Below are 15444 nucleotides of genomic sequence, written 5' to 3'. Positions count from 1 at the left end.
CCGCCCACTCTGGGAAGTGAGGGGCGCCTCTGCCCGGCCGCCCACTCTGGGAAGTGAGGAGCGCCTCTGCCCGGCCGCCCACTCTGGGAGGTGAGGAGGGCCTCTGCCTGGCCACTCCGTCTGGGAAGGGAGGAGCGCCTCTGCCCGGCCGCCCCGTCTGGGAGGTGAGGAGCGCCTCTGCCCGGCCGCCACCCCATCTGGGAGGAAGTGAGGAGCACCTCTGCCCGGCCGCCCCGTCTGGGAGGTGAGGAGCACCTCTGCCTGGCCGCCACCCCGTCTGGGAGGAAGTGAGGAGCGCCTCTGCCTGGCTGCCCCATCTGGGAAGTGAGGAGCGCCTCTGCCCAGCCGCCACACCGTCTGGGAAGTGAGGAGCGCCTCTGCCTGGCCACCCCGTCTAGGACGTGAGGAGCGCCTCTGCCCGGCCGCCCAGTCTGGGAAGTGAGGAGCGCCTCTGCCCGGCCGCCCTGTCTGGGAAGTGAGGAGCGCCTCTGCCCGGCCGCCCTGTCTGGGAGGTGAGGAGCGCCTCTGCCTGGCCGCCACCCCGTCTGGGAGGAAGTGAGGAGCGTCTCTGCCCGGCCGCCCCGTCTGGGAAGTGAGGAGCGCCTCTGCCCGGGCGGCCCCGTCTGGGAAGCGAGGAGCGCCTCTGCCCGGGCGGCTCCATCGGGGAAGTGAGGAGCGCCTCTGCCCGGCCGCCCCGTCTGGGAGGAGAGGAGCGCCTCTGCCCGGCTGCCCTGTCTGGGAGGTGTACCCAACAGCTCCGAAGAGACAGCGACCATCGGGAGCGGGCCATGAGGATGATGGCGGTTTTGTTGAAGAGAAGGGGAGGAAGTGTGGGGAAAGGAAGGAGAGATCAGATTGTTGCTGTGTCTGTGTAGAAAGGGGTGGGCATAGGAGACTCCATTTTGTTCTGACTAGGAGAAGTTCTTCTGCCTTGGGATGCTGTTGATCTCCGGCCTTTCCCCCAGCCCCGTGCTCTCTGAAACATGTGCTGTGTCAACTCAGGGTTAAATGGATTAAGGGCGGTGCAAGATGTGCTTTGTTAAACAGGTGCTTGAAGGCAGCATGCTCTTTAAGAGTCATCACCACTCCCTAATCTCAAGTACCCAGGGGCACAAACACTGCAGAAGGCCGCAGGGTCCTCTGCCTAGGAAAACCAGAGACCTTTGTTCATGTGTTTATCTCCTGACCTTCTCTCCACTATCATCCTATGACCCTCCCATATCCCCCTCTCCGAGAAACACCCAAGAATCATCAATAAATACTTCATAAATTTAAAAAAAAAAAAAAAACTAATTGTTGTTAGAAAAGTATTACATTTGTATAATATATATACAAATATATATACAAAACAAATATATATACAAAACAATATATATATTGCTTTGTCACTAGTTATTTTTTGTTACTGTTTCCTTCTAGTTATTTTCCAAGTGTTTCTTCTTGGGTAAATTACTTGTTCATCTGTATAAAGTTAAGGATTTATTTAAAATGTGAACATTTTAGCAGATGCTTACATTATGGAAAGGAATTTAATAGTAAATTTTAAAATTGTAAAACTAAGACAAATCAGACCTTTAAAGAGTTACAATCAGTTTTATTCAGAAGTCTTACTGAGGATTATAACCTGGGAGATTTTCCTAGAGAATGTCTGTCATACTACTCCAATGCAGCATTTCAGTTCAGTTTTTATACAAGCAGTAAAAATACAGTGTAAAAAAAATTGCAGTAAAGCTTGAGTGCAAGAGTACCTTTGGTTCCAGTTTGCAGGGGCATAACCTTGCAACACTTTGGCAGGCTTTGTCTTATGTGTCAGAAAAGGCAAAGACCAAGGTCATTTAACTTTTAAGGAGTGTAGTATCTCAGGCAAGAGACTGGGGAGCTATGTGCTGTATCCTGTTTATCATCTTTAAGGCATTCTTTGGAGAGCTGCATTTTTAACAGAGTCAGGGCGACTGCAAAATTATGCTGGCAAGCAAACATGGCTTCTTATGTTTGCTATTCTGTTTCACAAAAGCCAAGATCTACTGCCCGTGGGCATATTTTAACATGAAATGTTTATTAACTATATCTTGTAAATATTTATGAGGTAGTGTGTTGGAAAGGAGGTAGTGTTATTTATTTTTAATTAAACTAATTGTTGTTAGAAAAGTATTACATTTGTATAATATAAAGATAAGGATAAAAAACTTGAAGTGAAAAATAGAATCTCCCTCCTCTGCTCAACTATCTCCTCCCCAATCCTTAATTCACTTCCCAGAAATCACCCCTGCTAAGTTTCTGCTTTTAGTTTAACCATACTTATCTACTTCAAGTTTTATCAAGTTTACGCAAAATCTATTCACTTTCCACTATGAAAGATTAAGAATTTATCATGACCTACCTACCCCTCCACCTCTGGACTTATTTATAGTTTATATTTTTCTTCTTCTTCTTCTTTTTTTTTTTTTTCAGAGACAGGGTCTTGCTTTGTCACCCAGGCTGAAGTGCAGTGGCACAACCATGGCTCACTGCAGCGTCAGACTCCTGGGCTCAACTGATCCTTCTAACTCAGCCTCCTAAGTAGCTGGGACTACAGGTGCGTACCACCACACCCAGCTAGTTTTTAATTTTTTTGTAGAGACAGAGTCTTACTATGTTGCCTGGGCTGGTCTCAAACTCCTGGCCCCAGCAATCCTGCCTCAGCCTCCCAAAGTGCTGGGATTACAGATGTGAGCCACTGTATGTGGCTTTATTCACTTTAAACAATGTATTTAAATGTTTAAATGTTGCTTTATTCATTTTAAACAATGTATTAAAATGTTTAATTCTTCATTTATCAAATTTAATATGGATTGAATAACCACAATGAAAGATAAAAATACTATCTTTCTTTCTACTTCTCTTCCATCTGCTTCTCAATTTTTCTTAGTTATATTAATATGTGTCTGAATAATATTTATGATATTTGTATTTCTCCCTTTCCACTTCTCCATTCAAGCAAGTAACAGCCTCTAAATTTTATCATATCAGGTAGGTATGGGACAGGGAGGAAAGCAGATTTAGTCTGTGCAATTTTTCCTGGATTTTGTTTTCTGTAAAACTAAATTCACCGAGAAGCGCAGGATTGAAGGGAAGCAGCGTGGTGACTGGGAGATACAGGAGGTGGGGAGAGGCTTCTCCCCTAGAGATTCCATGAGGGTGGGTGGTGGTGAAAAGGTATATAGGATTCAAACATTGCTCCATGGTGGAGCTCCAAGGAGGAGGCTCAGAAGGGTTAGACGTGTTAGATATCTGGGGAAGGAAGGACCCTAGTACAGGGTTCCCAAGCTTAGCTAAGACTCTCATGCCTCACATAGGGCCACAAAAGTCCCAAAAGAGCAAAGATTTGCAGCATGGGAAACAATCATTCGTTGAGGCTCTGTTACCTGGGTATAGAGATCACTCATGATGGGAGAGTCTCCCTTTTCTCTGATGCTTTTGTAACTGTGTGCCATTGACCAGACCAAGGGAGGGCAGAGTAACCCCAGGAATGTCTGTGATTACATTTCCCATCAAGCAGGACCTATGAGGGAGGTATGGGGAGAAAGAGGATATTTCCTAGATGCAGAAATTAAGTTGAAGTATAAAAAATAAGGTGGTATTTCTTGCACACTTGAATTTGTTGAGATTTTACATGCGATTCTTTAATATAATTATTAAATATCCTGAGCTTTGGGTATTGTTACACCTGAAATTGAAAATCAATAGATAGCACTTATGATAATATAATTGCATAAGTATTATTCACTATAAACAAATATTGTGATTGGACTAAGCTAGAAGGAAACTTAATCTTATGACATTAAAACTTTGCTGCTGAAATCTTTCCTTCATTTGTTTCTGGTTCTACTTAGCTGCCAGCTTAATCGCATAACCTGATACCTTAGATTCCTTCTTTCGCACTGAAGAACTTCCTCAAGTCATGCTTTTTCATATAGGGAGCTTAAATGGTAACTTTTTTTACTTCTGAAATGTCTTTGTTTTGTCCTCATGCTTAGTTAATAATAATACTGAGTTTCAAAAATTTTTTCCTTAGACCTTTGAAGATATTACTCTTTTTTTCCCTATATTCTCACCTACTTTTTGTCCACTGCTGTAACATTGATTAAGGGGGGTTAATTGAAGTCTACCTCTATGATATTTCTAGTTCTCCTTGTAACTCCTACAGTTTTTGCTCTGAGTGTTGATATTGTTATTTGGTGTATAGATTTTTTTTTTTTTTTGAGACGGAGTCTGGCTCTGTCACCCAGGCTGGAGTGCAGTGGCGCGATCTCGGCTCACTGCAAGCTCCGCCTCCCGGGTTCACGCCATTCTCCTGCCTCAGCCTCCGGAGTAGCTGGGACTACAGGCACCCACCACCACGCCCACCTAATTTTTTGTATTTTTAGTAGAGACAGGGTTTCACTGTGTTAGCCAGGATGGTCTCGATCTCCTGACCTTGTGATCACCCGCCTCAGCCTCCCAAAGTGTTGGGATTACGGGCGTGAGCCACTGCGCCAGGCCAGTGTATAGATGTTATAACTTCATTGTGACTATCTAGTTTAATACTTTTTTCTTCTTTCCTTTCTTTCTTTCATTTTATTTATTTATTTATTTATTTTTTTTTTGAGATGGAGTCTCCCTCTGTTGCCCAGGCTGGAGTGCAGTGGCACAATCTCAGCTCACTGCAACCTCTGCCTCCTGGATTCAAGCGATTCTTGTGCCTCAGCCTCCTGAGTAGCTGGGACTACAGGCCCGCACCACCAAGCCTGGCTAATTTCTTGTATTTTTAGTAGAGACAGGGTTTCACCATGTTGGCCAGGCTGGTCTTGAATTCCTGACCTCGAGTGATCCGCCTGCCTTGGCCTCCCAAAGTGCTGGGATTACAGGTGTGAGCCACTGCGCCTGGCCTCTAGTTTAATTCTTTCTTTTTTTTTTTGGCCCAGATTCTCGCATTATTCCAAGTCTGGCTTTCATTTTTCTCTCAGGCCCCAATTCTCTTATAGCCCACTCCTCCCTTTGAATTTGCTGATGCTGAACCTGGAGCTGAGGCTTTCTTGGAAAGAACCTGGCTTGTCTTTGGTGTTCTGAGATGCAATTTTCTCTCTTTTGATTTTTCTGGAAATTCAAACCTATCTGTGTTTTTCTTTCCACATAGTTATCAACATTTCTGATATATTGATGATACTCTAATTGTTTTCCACTATTATATGTCTGTGCTTTTAAAAAAAAATTGTCTTGGTTATTTAATGTGACTTTTAATCCTTAAAAAAGTGGAGATGTATACATTTGTTAACAATGCCATGAAAGCATTTTCTTTCTCCTGAGGAAAAGTGAATTTCCTATCAGAATATCTGGCTGATCCTGTAATTTACACTAAAATAAAATTTTGGAGAAACAGCAAAACAAACAAACAAAAAAAAAAAAAAAAAAAAAAAAAAAAAAAAAAAAAAAAGAATCTCACTCAAAACCGCTCAACTACATGGAAACTGAACAACCTGCTCCTGAATGACTACTGGGTACATAACGAAATGAAGGCAGAAATAAAGATGTTCTTTGAAACCAACGAGAACCAAGACACAACATACCAGAATCTCTGGGATGCATTCAAAGCAGTGTGTAGAGGGAAATTTATAGCACTAAATGCCCACAAGAGAAAGCAGGAAAGATCCAAAATTGACACCCTAACATCACAATTAAAAGAACTAGAAAAGCAAGAGCAAACACATTCAAAAGCTAGCAGAAGGCAAGAAATAACTAAAATCAGAGCAGAACTGAAGGAAATAGAGACACAAAAAACCCTTCAAAAAATAAATGAATCCAGGAGCTGGTTTTTTGAGAGGATCAACAAAATTGATAGACCACTAGCAAGATTAATAAAGAAAAAAAGAGAGAAGAATCAAATAGATGCAATAAAAAATGATAAAGGGGATATCACCACTGATCCCACAGAAATACAAACTACCATCAGAGAATATTACAAACACCTCTACGCAAATAAACTAGAAAATCTAGAAGAAATGGATAAATTCCTCAACACATACACCCTCCCAAGACTAAACCAGGAAGAAGTTGAATCTCTGAATAGACCAATAACAGGATCTGAAATTGTGGCAATAATCAATAGCTTACCAACCAAAAAAAGTCCAGGACCAGATGGGTTCACAGCCGAATTCTACCAGAGGTACAAGGAGGAGCTGGTACCATTCCTTCTGAAACTATTCCAATCAATAGAAAAAGAGGGAATCCTCCCTAACTCATTTTATGAGGCCAGCATCATCCTGATACCAAAGCCTGGCAGAGACACAACAAAAAAAGAGAATTTTAGACCAATATCCTTGATGAACATTGATGCAAAAATCCTCAATAAAATACTGGCAAACAGAATCCAGCAGCACATCAAAAAGCTTATCCACCATGATCAAGTGGGCTTCATCCCTGGGATGCAAGGCTGGTTCAATATACGCAAATCAATAAATGTAATCCAGCATATAAACAGAACCAAAGACAAAAACCACATGATTATCTCAATAGATGCAGAAAAGGCCTTTGACAAAATTCAACAACCCTTCATGCTAAAAACTCTCAATAAATTAGGTATTGATGGGACGTATCTCAAAATAATAAGAGCTATTTATGACAAACCCACAGCCAATATCATACTGAATGGGCAAAAACTGGAAGCATTCCCTTTGAAAACTGGCACAAGACAGGGATGCCCTCTCTCACCACTTCTATTCAACATAGTGTTGGAAGTTCTGGCCAGGGCAATTAGGCAAGAGAAGGAAATCAAGGGTATTCAATTAGGAAAAGAGGAAGTCAAATTGTCCCTGTTTGCAGATGACATGATAGTATATCTAGAAAACCCCATTGTCTCAGCCCAAAATCTCCTTAAGCTGACAAGCAACTTCAGCAAAGTCTCAGGATACAAAATCAATGTACAAAAATCACAAGCATTCTTATACATCAATAACAGACAAACAGAGAGCCAAATCATGAGTGAACTCCCATTCACAATTGCTTCAAAGAGAATAAAATACCTAGGAATCCAACTTACAAGGGATGTGAAGGACCTCTTCAAGGAGAACTACAAACCACTGCTCAAGGAAATAAAAGAGGATACAAACAAATGGAAGAACATTCCATGCTCATGGGTAGGAAGAATCAATATCATGAAAATGGCCATCCTTCCCAAGGTAATTTACAGATTCAATGCCATCCCCATCAAGTTACCAATGACTTTCTTCACAGAATTGGAAAAAACTACTTTAAAGTTCATATGGAACCAAAAAAGAGCCCGCATCGCCAAGTCAATCCTAAGCCAAAAGAACAAAGCTGGAGGCATCACGCTACCTGACTTCAAACTATACTACAAGGCTACAGTAACCAAATCAGCATGGTACTGGTACCAAAACAGAGATATAGATCAATGGAACAGAACAGAGCCCTCAGAAATAACGCCACATATCTACAACTATCTGATCTTTGACAAACCTGAGAAAAACAAGCAATGGGGAAAGGATTCCCTATTTAATAAATGGTGCTGGGAAAACTGGCTAGCCATATGTAGAAAGCTGAAACTGGATCCCTTCCTTACACCTTATACAAAAATTAATTCAAGATGGATTAAAGACTTAAATGTTAGACATAAAACCATAAAAACCCTAGAAGAAAACCTAGGCAATACCATTCAGGACATAGGCATGGGCAAGGACTTCATGTCTAAAACTCCAAAAGCAATGGCAACAAAAGCCAAAATTGACAAATGGGATCTAATTAAACTAAAGAGCTTCTGCACAGCAAAGGAAACTACCATCAGAGTGAACAGGCAACCTACAAAATGGGAGAAAATTTTCGCAACCTACTCGTCTGACAAAGGGCTAGTATCCAGAATCTACAATGAACTCCAACAAATTTACAAGAAAAAAACAAACAACCCCATCCAAAAGTGGGCAAAGGACATGAACAGACACTTCTCAAAAGAAGACATTTATGCAGCCAGAAAACACATGAAAAAATGCTCACCATCACTGGCCATCAGAGAAATGCAAATCAAAACCACAATGAGATACCATCTCACACCAGTTAGAATGGCAATCATTAAAAAGTCAGGAAACAACAGGTGCTGGAGAGGATGTGGAGAAATAGGAACACTTTTACACTGTTGGTGGGACTGTAAACTAGTTCAACCCTTGTGGAAGTCAGTGTGGCGATTCCTCAGGGATCTAGAACTAGAAATTCCATTCGACCCAGCCATCCCATTACTGGGTATATATCCAAAGGACTATAAATCATGCTGCTATAAAGACACATGCACACGTATGTTTATTGCCGCATTATTCACAATAGCAAAGACTTGGAACCAACCCAAATGTCCAACAATGATAGACTGGATTAAGAAAATGTGGCACATATACACCATGGAATACTATGCAGCCATAAAAAATGATGAGTTCACGTCCTTTGTAGGGACATGGATGAAATTGGAAATCATCATTCTCAGTAAACTATCGCAAGAACAAAAAACCAAACACCGCATATTCTCACTCATAGGTGGGAATTGAACAATGAGAACACATGGACACAGGAAGGGGAACATCACACTTCGGGGACTGTTGTGGGGTGGGGGGAGGGGGGAGGGATAGCATTGGGAGATATACCTAATGCTAGATGACGAGTTGGTGGGTGCAGCGCACCAGCATGGCACATGTATACATATGTAACTTACCTGCACGTTGTGCACATGTACCATAGAGCCTAAAGTATAATAATAATAATAATAATAATAATAAAAAAAAAAAAAAAAAAGAAAAAATTATCATTTCATAGTCAAAAAGTACCAAGACACAATGAAACAAGGCAATTCAAGTGAGAGCCAGAAGAAGCAACAGAAAATGGAATTAGATCTATAATACTTTAGATATTGAAATGGTCAGACACAGAATCTAAAATGTATACTTTATGTGATTCCAGAAATAAAAAGGGGCCAAAAATATGATTAAAAAGAAGACAGATTACAAAACGAAACAAAGAAGTGTTAGATATTAAAAAATGTAGTAACTGAAATTTAAAAAATTAACATGCCAGTTTAGCAGGAGACAAAACACAGCTTAAAAGAGAACTGAAAGACCTAAAGTAATTGTTTAGAATGAAGCTCACAGAACCAAAGCAATAGAAGTAAAAAAATAAAATAAAAGTTCAAGGCCTCTTAAATATGTTTAATTGGGATTCCAGAAGCAGAGAAGAAAAAAGAAATGGATCAGAAACAATATTTGAAGAGATAATTATTGAGAAATCTCTAGAATCAATGAAAAATACAAATTTACAGATTCCGGAAGCTCAACGTATTCCCACTTTGATAAATGAAAAGAAATCCATACCTAGTCAAATTATATTGAAATTGTAATAAAAAATCACAGAGAATATTTTAAAGGCAGATTATCCTCAAAGCAACAACAACTTAAATGATAGCCAACTTTTCAACAGCAACATTGGAAGCAAGAGAGTATAAAGGATATTTTCAATGTACTGAGAGAAAATATCTATAAGCTAGAATTATATACCTAGTGAAATTATCTTCCAAGAATGAGGACAACATAAAGACATTTTTAGAAATTATTTGATATACAATAAAAGGACCGAAACCCCTAAAGACAAACATTTTCAAATTGAATTATTAAAATATTCACCTATTTGCTGCTTACAAGAGACACGTTTAAACATAAACCACAGAAGGTGAAATATAAGTGTGGAAAAAGTTATACTGGTAAGGTATTAAATAGTGGCTGGTGTAGCTATAATAAAATAAGCAAAATAGACATTAGGGTAAAAAGAATCCTGGAATAAAGAGTCATTGCAGGCCAGGCGCAGTGGCTCTCAGTACTCTGGGGGGCCAAGGCAAGCGGATCACTTTAGGTCAGGAGTTCAAGACCAGCCTGGCCAACATGGTGAAACCCTGACTCTACTAAAAATACAAAACAAAACAAAACAAAAATTAGCCAGCTTTGATGGCACGTGCCTGTAATCTCAGCCACTTGGGAGGCTGAGGCACGAGAATTGCTTGAACGTGGGAAGTGGAGGTTGCAGTGAGCTGAGATCACGCCATTGGCACTCCAGCCTGGGCAACAGAGTGACACTGTGTCTCAAGAAAAAAGGAAAGAAAGAAAGAAAGAAAGTCATTGCATAATGATGAAAGGTTAAATTAATGAAGATACAATAATTCTAAATGTATGAATATCTATCATCATATCCTTAAAATACATAAAGAAAAATGACAGAACTATAAAAAAAATTTATTTCACAAATAAAGAAATAATGATTAAATTATAAGGAACACAGCACCAAAGAGACTATTCTATCTTTTCAGGAGATTTAAACATCCTTTTGCTAAGTAAATTGATGTAGCAGATTAAAAAAATCTGTAAAAATATAGAATAGGGGTTGGCAAATTGTGGACTATGGACAAAAAAGGCCTGCTGTCTGTTTTGTACAGTCAGTGAAGTAGTAATTCTTTTTACATTTCTAAATAGCTAATAGAATCAAAAGAATAGTAATAACTTATAACATGAAAATTATATAAAATTCAAATTTAGTATATTTAGTGCATGTAAAGTTTTATTAGAACACAGGCTTATTTAATAACATATTGCCCATGGCTGTTTTTATGCTGTAATGGCAGAGTTGAGTAGTTGTGACAGTGACCATATGGCCCACAAAGTCTAAAATAAACTTTTTCAGAACTTTGAAAATTAACCAAAGAATTGTAACAATCTGAGGAACAATTCAAGAAAAATGGCTGAATCTCAGCAGGAACAGTTGCTTTGTGGTTTTATAACTTAAAAAGTTTTTTGATAAAATATAATCTATAATATTTCATTTAGTTGATGTAATATCAATTAAATTAATATCAATTAAACTGTGATAAAAAGAAATGAGCTATCAAGCCATAAAAAGACAGGGAGGAATCTTAAATACATATTACTAAGTGAAAGAACCTGGTCTGGAAAGGCTACATAAGGTATGATTCTAATCATATGACATTCTGGAAAAGGTAAAACTATACAGACAATAAAAAGGTCAGTGGTTTCCAGGAGTTTGGTGGGGTAGTGTGTGTGTGGTTCAGGATGGGTGGAATAAGAAGGGTGAATAGGTGAAGAGGGATTTTTAGGGTGGCAAAATTATTCTGTATGATACATGAGACATAGAATATACAACACCAAGAGTGAGCCCTAATGTAAACTATGGGCTTTAGTTAATAATAATGTAAGATTGGTTCATCAGTTGTAACAAATATACAACACAAAAGCAAGATGTTAATAATCGGGGAAATTGAGCAGAGTAAACAGGAACTCTGTGCGCTTTCCACTCAATTTTTCTGTAAACCTAAAACTGCTCTAAAAATAGTCTATTAATTTAAAAAGTGAGTGCATCATCTTGGATGGAAGGGCTGTGAAGAAATCTGGGGGACACTGTGCTAGAAGCAGAAGTCCTCCAGAACCAGGGTAGGCTCTTAGAAAAGTGGCTACACAGACTAGTCTTTTTTTTTTTTTTTTTCTTTTATTATTATTATTATTATTATTATACTTTAGGTTTTATGGTACATGTGCCCAATGTGCAGGTAAGTTACATATGTATACATGTGCCATGCTGGTGCGCTGCACCCACCAACTCGTCATCTAGCATTAGGTATATCTCCCAATGCTATCCCTCCCCCCTCCCCCCAACCCACAACAGTCCCCGAAGTGTGATGTTCCCCTTCCTGTGTCCATGTGTTCTCATTGTTCAATTCCCACCTATGAGTGAGAATATGCGGTGTTTGGTTTTTTGTTCTTGCGATAGTTTACTGAGAATGATGATTTCCAATTTCATCCATGTCCCTACAAAGGACATGAACTCATCATTTTTTATGGCTGCATAGTATTCCATGGTGTATATGTGCCACATTTTCTTAATCCAGTCTATCATTGTTGGACATTTGGGTTGGTTCCAAGTCTTTGCTATTGTGAATAATGCGGCAATAGACATACGTGTGCATGTGTCTTTATAGCAGCATGATTTATAGTCCTTTGGGTATATACCCAGTAATGGGATGGCTGGGTCGAATGGAATTTCTAGTTCTAGATCCCTGAGGAATCGCCACACTGACTTCCACAAGGGTTGAACTAGTTTACAGTCCCACCAACAGTGTAAAAGTGTTCCTATTTCTCCACATCCTCTCCAGCACCTGTTGTTTCCTGACTTTTTAATGATTGCCATTCTAACTGGTGTGAGATGGTATCTCATTGTGGTTTTGATTTGCATTTCTCTGATGGCCAGTGATGGTGAGCATTTTTTCATGTGTTTTTTGGCTGCATAAATGTCTTCTTTTGAGAAGTGTCTGTTCATGTCCTTCGCCCACTTTTTGATGGGGTTGTTTGTTTTTTTCTTGTAAATTTGTTGGAGTTCATTGTAGATTCTGGATATTAGCTCTTTGTCAGATGAGTAGGTTGCGAAAATTTTCTCCCATTTTGTAGGTTGCCTGTTCACTCTGATGGTAGTTTCCTTTGCTGTGCAGAAGCTCTTTAGTTTAATTAGATCCCATTTGTCAATTTTGGCTTTTGTTGCCATTGCTTTTGGTGTTTTAGACATGAAGTCCTTGCCCATGCCTATGTCCTGAATGGTATTGCCTAGGTTTTCTTCTAGGGTTTTTATGGTTTTAGGTCTAACATTTAAGTCTTTAATCCATCTTGAATTGATTTTTGTATAAGGTGTAAGGAAGGGATCCAGTTTCAGCTTTCTACATACGGCTAGCCAGTTTTCCCAGCACCATTTATTAAATAGGGAATCCTTTCCCCATTTCTTGTTTTTCTCAGGTTTGTCAAAGATCAGATGGTTGTAGATATGTGGCATTATTTCTGACGGCTCTGTTCTGTTCCATTGATCTATATCTCTGTTTTGGTACCAGTACCATGCTGTTTTGGTTACTGTAGCCTTGTAGTATAGTTTGAAGTCAGGTAGCGTGATGCCTCCAGCTTTGTTCTTTTGGCTTAGGATTGACTTGGCGATGTGGGCTCTTTTTTGGTTCCATATGAACTTTAAAGTAGTTTTTTCCAATTCTGTGAAGAAAGTCATTGGTAGCTTGATGGGGATGGCATTGAATCTGTAAATTACCTTGGGCAGTATGGCCATTTTCATGATATTGATTCTTCCTACCCATGAGCATGGAGTGTTCTTCCATTTGTTTGTATCCTCTTTTATTTCCTTGAGCAGTGGTTTGTAGTTCTCCTTGAAGAGGTCTTTCACATCCCTTGTAAGTTGGATTCCTAGGGATTTTATTCTCTTTGAAGCAATTGTGAATGGGAGTTCACTCATGATTTGGCTCTCTGTTTGTCTGTTATTGGTGTATAAGAATGCTTGTGATTTTTGCACATTGATTTTGTATCCTGAGACTTTGCTGAAGTTGCTTATCAGCTTAAGGAGATTTTGGGCTGAGACAATGGGGTTTTCTAGATATACTATCATGTCATCTGCAAACAGGGATAATTTGACTTCCTCTTTTCCTAATTGAATACCCTTGATTTCCTTCTCCTGCCTAATTGCCCTGGCCAGAACTTCCAACACTATGTTGAATAGAAGTGGCGAGAGAGGGCATCCCTGTCTTGTGCCAGTTTTCAAAGGGAATGCTTCCAGTTTTTGCCCATTCAGTATGATATTGGCTGTGGGTTTGTCATAAATAGCTCTTATTATTTTGAGATACGTCCCATCAATTCCTAATTTATTGAGAGTTTTTAGCATGAAGGGTTGTTGAATTTTGTCAAAGGCCTTTTCTGCATCTATTGAGATAATCATGTGGTTTTTGTCTTTGGTTCTGTTTATATGCTGGATTACATTTATTGATTTGCGTATATTGAACCAGCCTTGCATCCCAGGGATGAAGCCCACTTGATCATGGTGGATAAGCTTTTTGATGTGCTGCTGGATTCTGTTTGCCAGTATTTTATTGAGGATTTTTGCATCAATGTTCATCAAGGATATTGGTCTAAAATTCTCTTTTTTTGTTGTGTCTCTGCCAGGCTTTGGTATCAGGATGATGCTGGCCTCATAAAATGAGTTAGGGAGGATTCCCTCTTTTTCTATTGATTGGAATAGTTTCAGAAGGAATGGTACCAGCTCCTCCTTGTACCTCTGGTAGAATTCGGCTGTGAACCCATCTGGTCCTGGACTTTTTTTGGTTGGTAAGCTATTGATTATTGCCACAATTTCAGCTCCTGTTATTGGTCTATTCAGAGATTCAACTTCTTCTTGGTTTAGTCTTGGGAGGGTGTATGTGTTGAGGAATTTATCCATTTCTTCTTGATTTTCTAGTTTATTTGCATAGAGGTGTTTGTAATATTCTGATGGTAGTTTGTATTTCTGTGGGATTGGTGGTGATATCCCCTTTATCATTTTTTATTGCATCTATTTGATTCTTCTTTTTTTCTTTATTAATCTTGCTAGCGGTGTATCAATTTTGTTGATCCTTTCAAAAAACCAGCTCCTGGATTCATTTACTTTTTGAAGGGTTTTTTGTGTCTCTATTTCCTTCAGTTCTGCTCTGATTTTAGTTATTTCTTGCCTTCTGCTAGCTTTTGAATGTGTTTGCTCTTGCTTTTCTAGTTCTTTTAATTGTGATGTTAGGGTGTCAATTTTGGATCTTTCCTGCTTTCTCTTGTGGGCATTTAGTGCTATAAATTTATATCAAGTCCTCTGTATCAACAAAAGAGGGAACCCTTGAGCCGAGAAGTTTGGAAAGCTATCTGGATACTTCTCTAACCAGAAACCTTCTGCTACTACTGAAGGAAAATCTGTTTTACTAAATATTGAGTAATTAAAAAGTAATCTAGTTGCTTCCATACAATATTTCTGGGTACTGTGGTGAGATGTGTGAAACTGACAAAAAAGGATTAAATCTGGGTTTCTAGATTTAAATCTAGATCATTAAAGGCATATGAGAAATTGAGAAAAGTTTGTAAGGCAGGAGAGGCAGCGGAATTTAGGGGTTAGAGACCCAGACTTACATCTCAGCTCTACCACTTGCTAGCTAAGAGACCTCAAGGAAATTACTTAACTTTTCTCCCTCAATTTTCTCATTTGTAAATTGGGGATTATTAAAATATGTGCCTCACAGAGGATTAGCTGATTTAATATTTGAAATATCAGATTTTTTTCCTGTTACACAAACATACACCTCCTATATAAAAATATATCTTACAAATTAATATGAAAATGATGACCATCACAATGGTAAACCAAGAAAAGATGTGAATAGGAATTTCACAAAATGAAAACAAACAAACAAACAGGAAACATCTTTAGATGTTTAACCTCACCAGTAATTAAAGAAATGCAAATCAACATAATAATATGCATTGTTTATCATGTTGAATAAGATTAAAAGAATGATAATATCTGGCATTGGTGAGGGTATGA

The 15444-nt window shown here is 39.1% G+C and overlaps 1 protein-coding gene across 9 annotated transcripts in view; it reads right to left on the bottom strand.

The window, feature by feature from the left end:
- Positions 1-15444, bottom strand: part of SPAG17 (sperm associated antigen 17) — a 248047-nt gene that overhangs the window by 70238 nt on the left and 162365 nt on the right. The window lies entirely within an intron of this gene.

Source organism: Pongo abelii, chromosome 1 (genome assembly GCF_028885655.2).
Source record: "Pongo abelii isolate AG06213 chromosome 1, NHGRI_mPonAbe1-v2.0_pri, whole genome shotgun sequence".
NCBI classification, from domain to species: domain Eukaryota; kingdom Metazoa; phylum Chordata; class Mammalia; order Primates; family Hominidae; genus Pongo; species Pongo abelii.
Note: the sequence above shows the minus strand (reverse complement) of the source record. Positions and strands in the feature narration are given on the sequence as shown.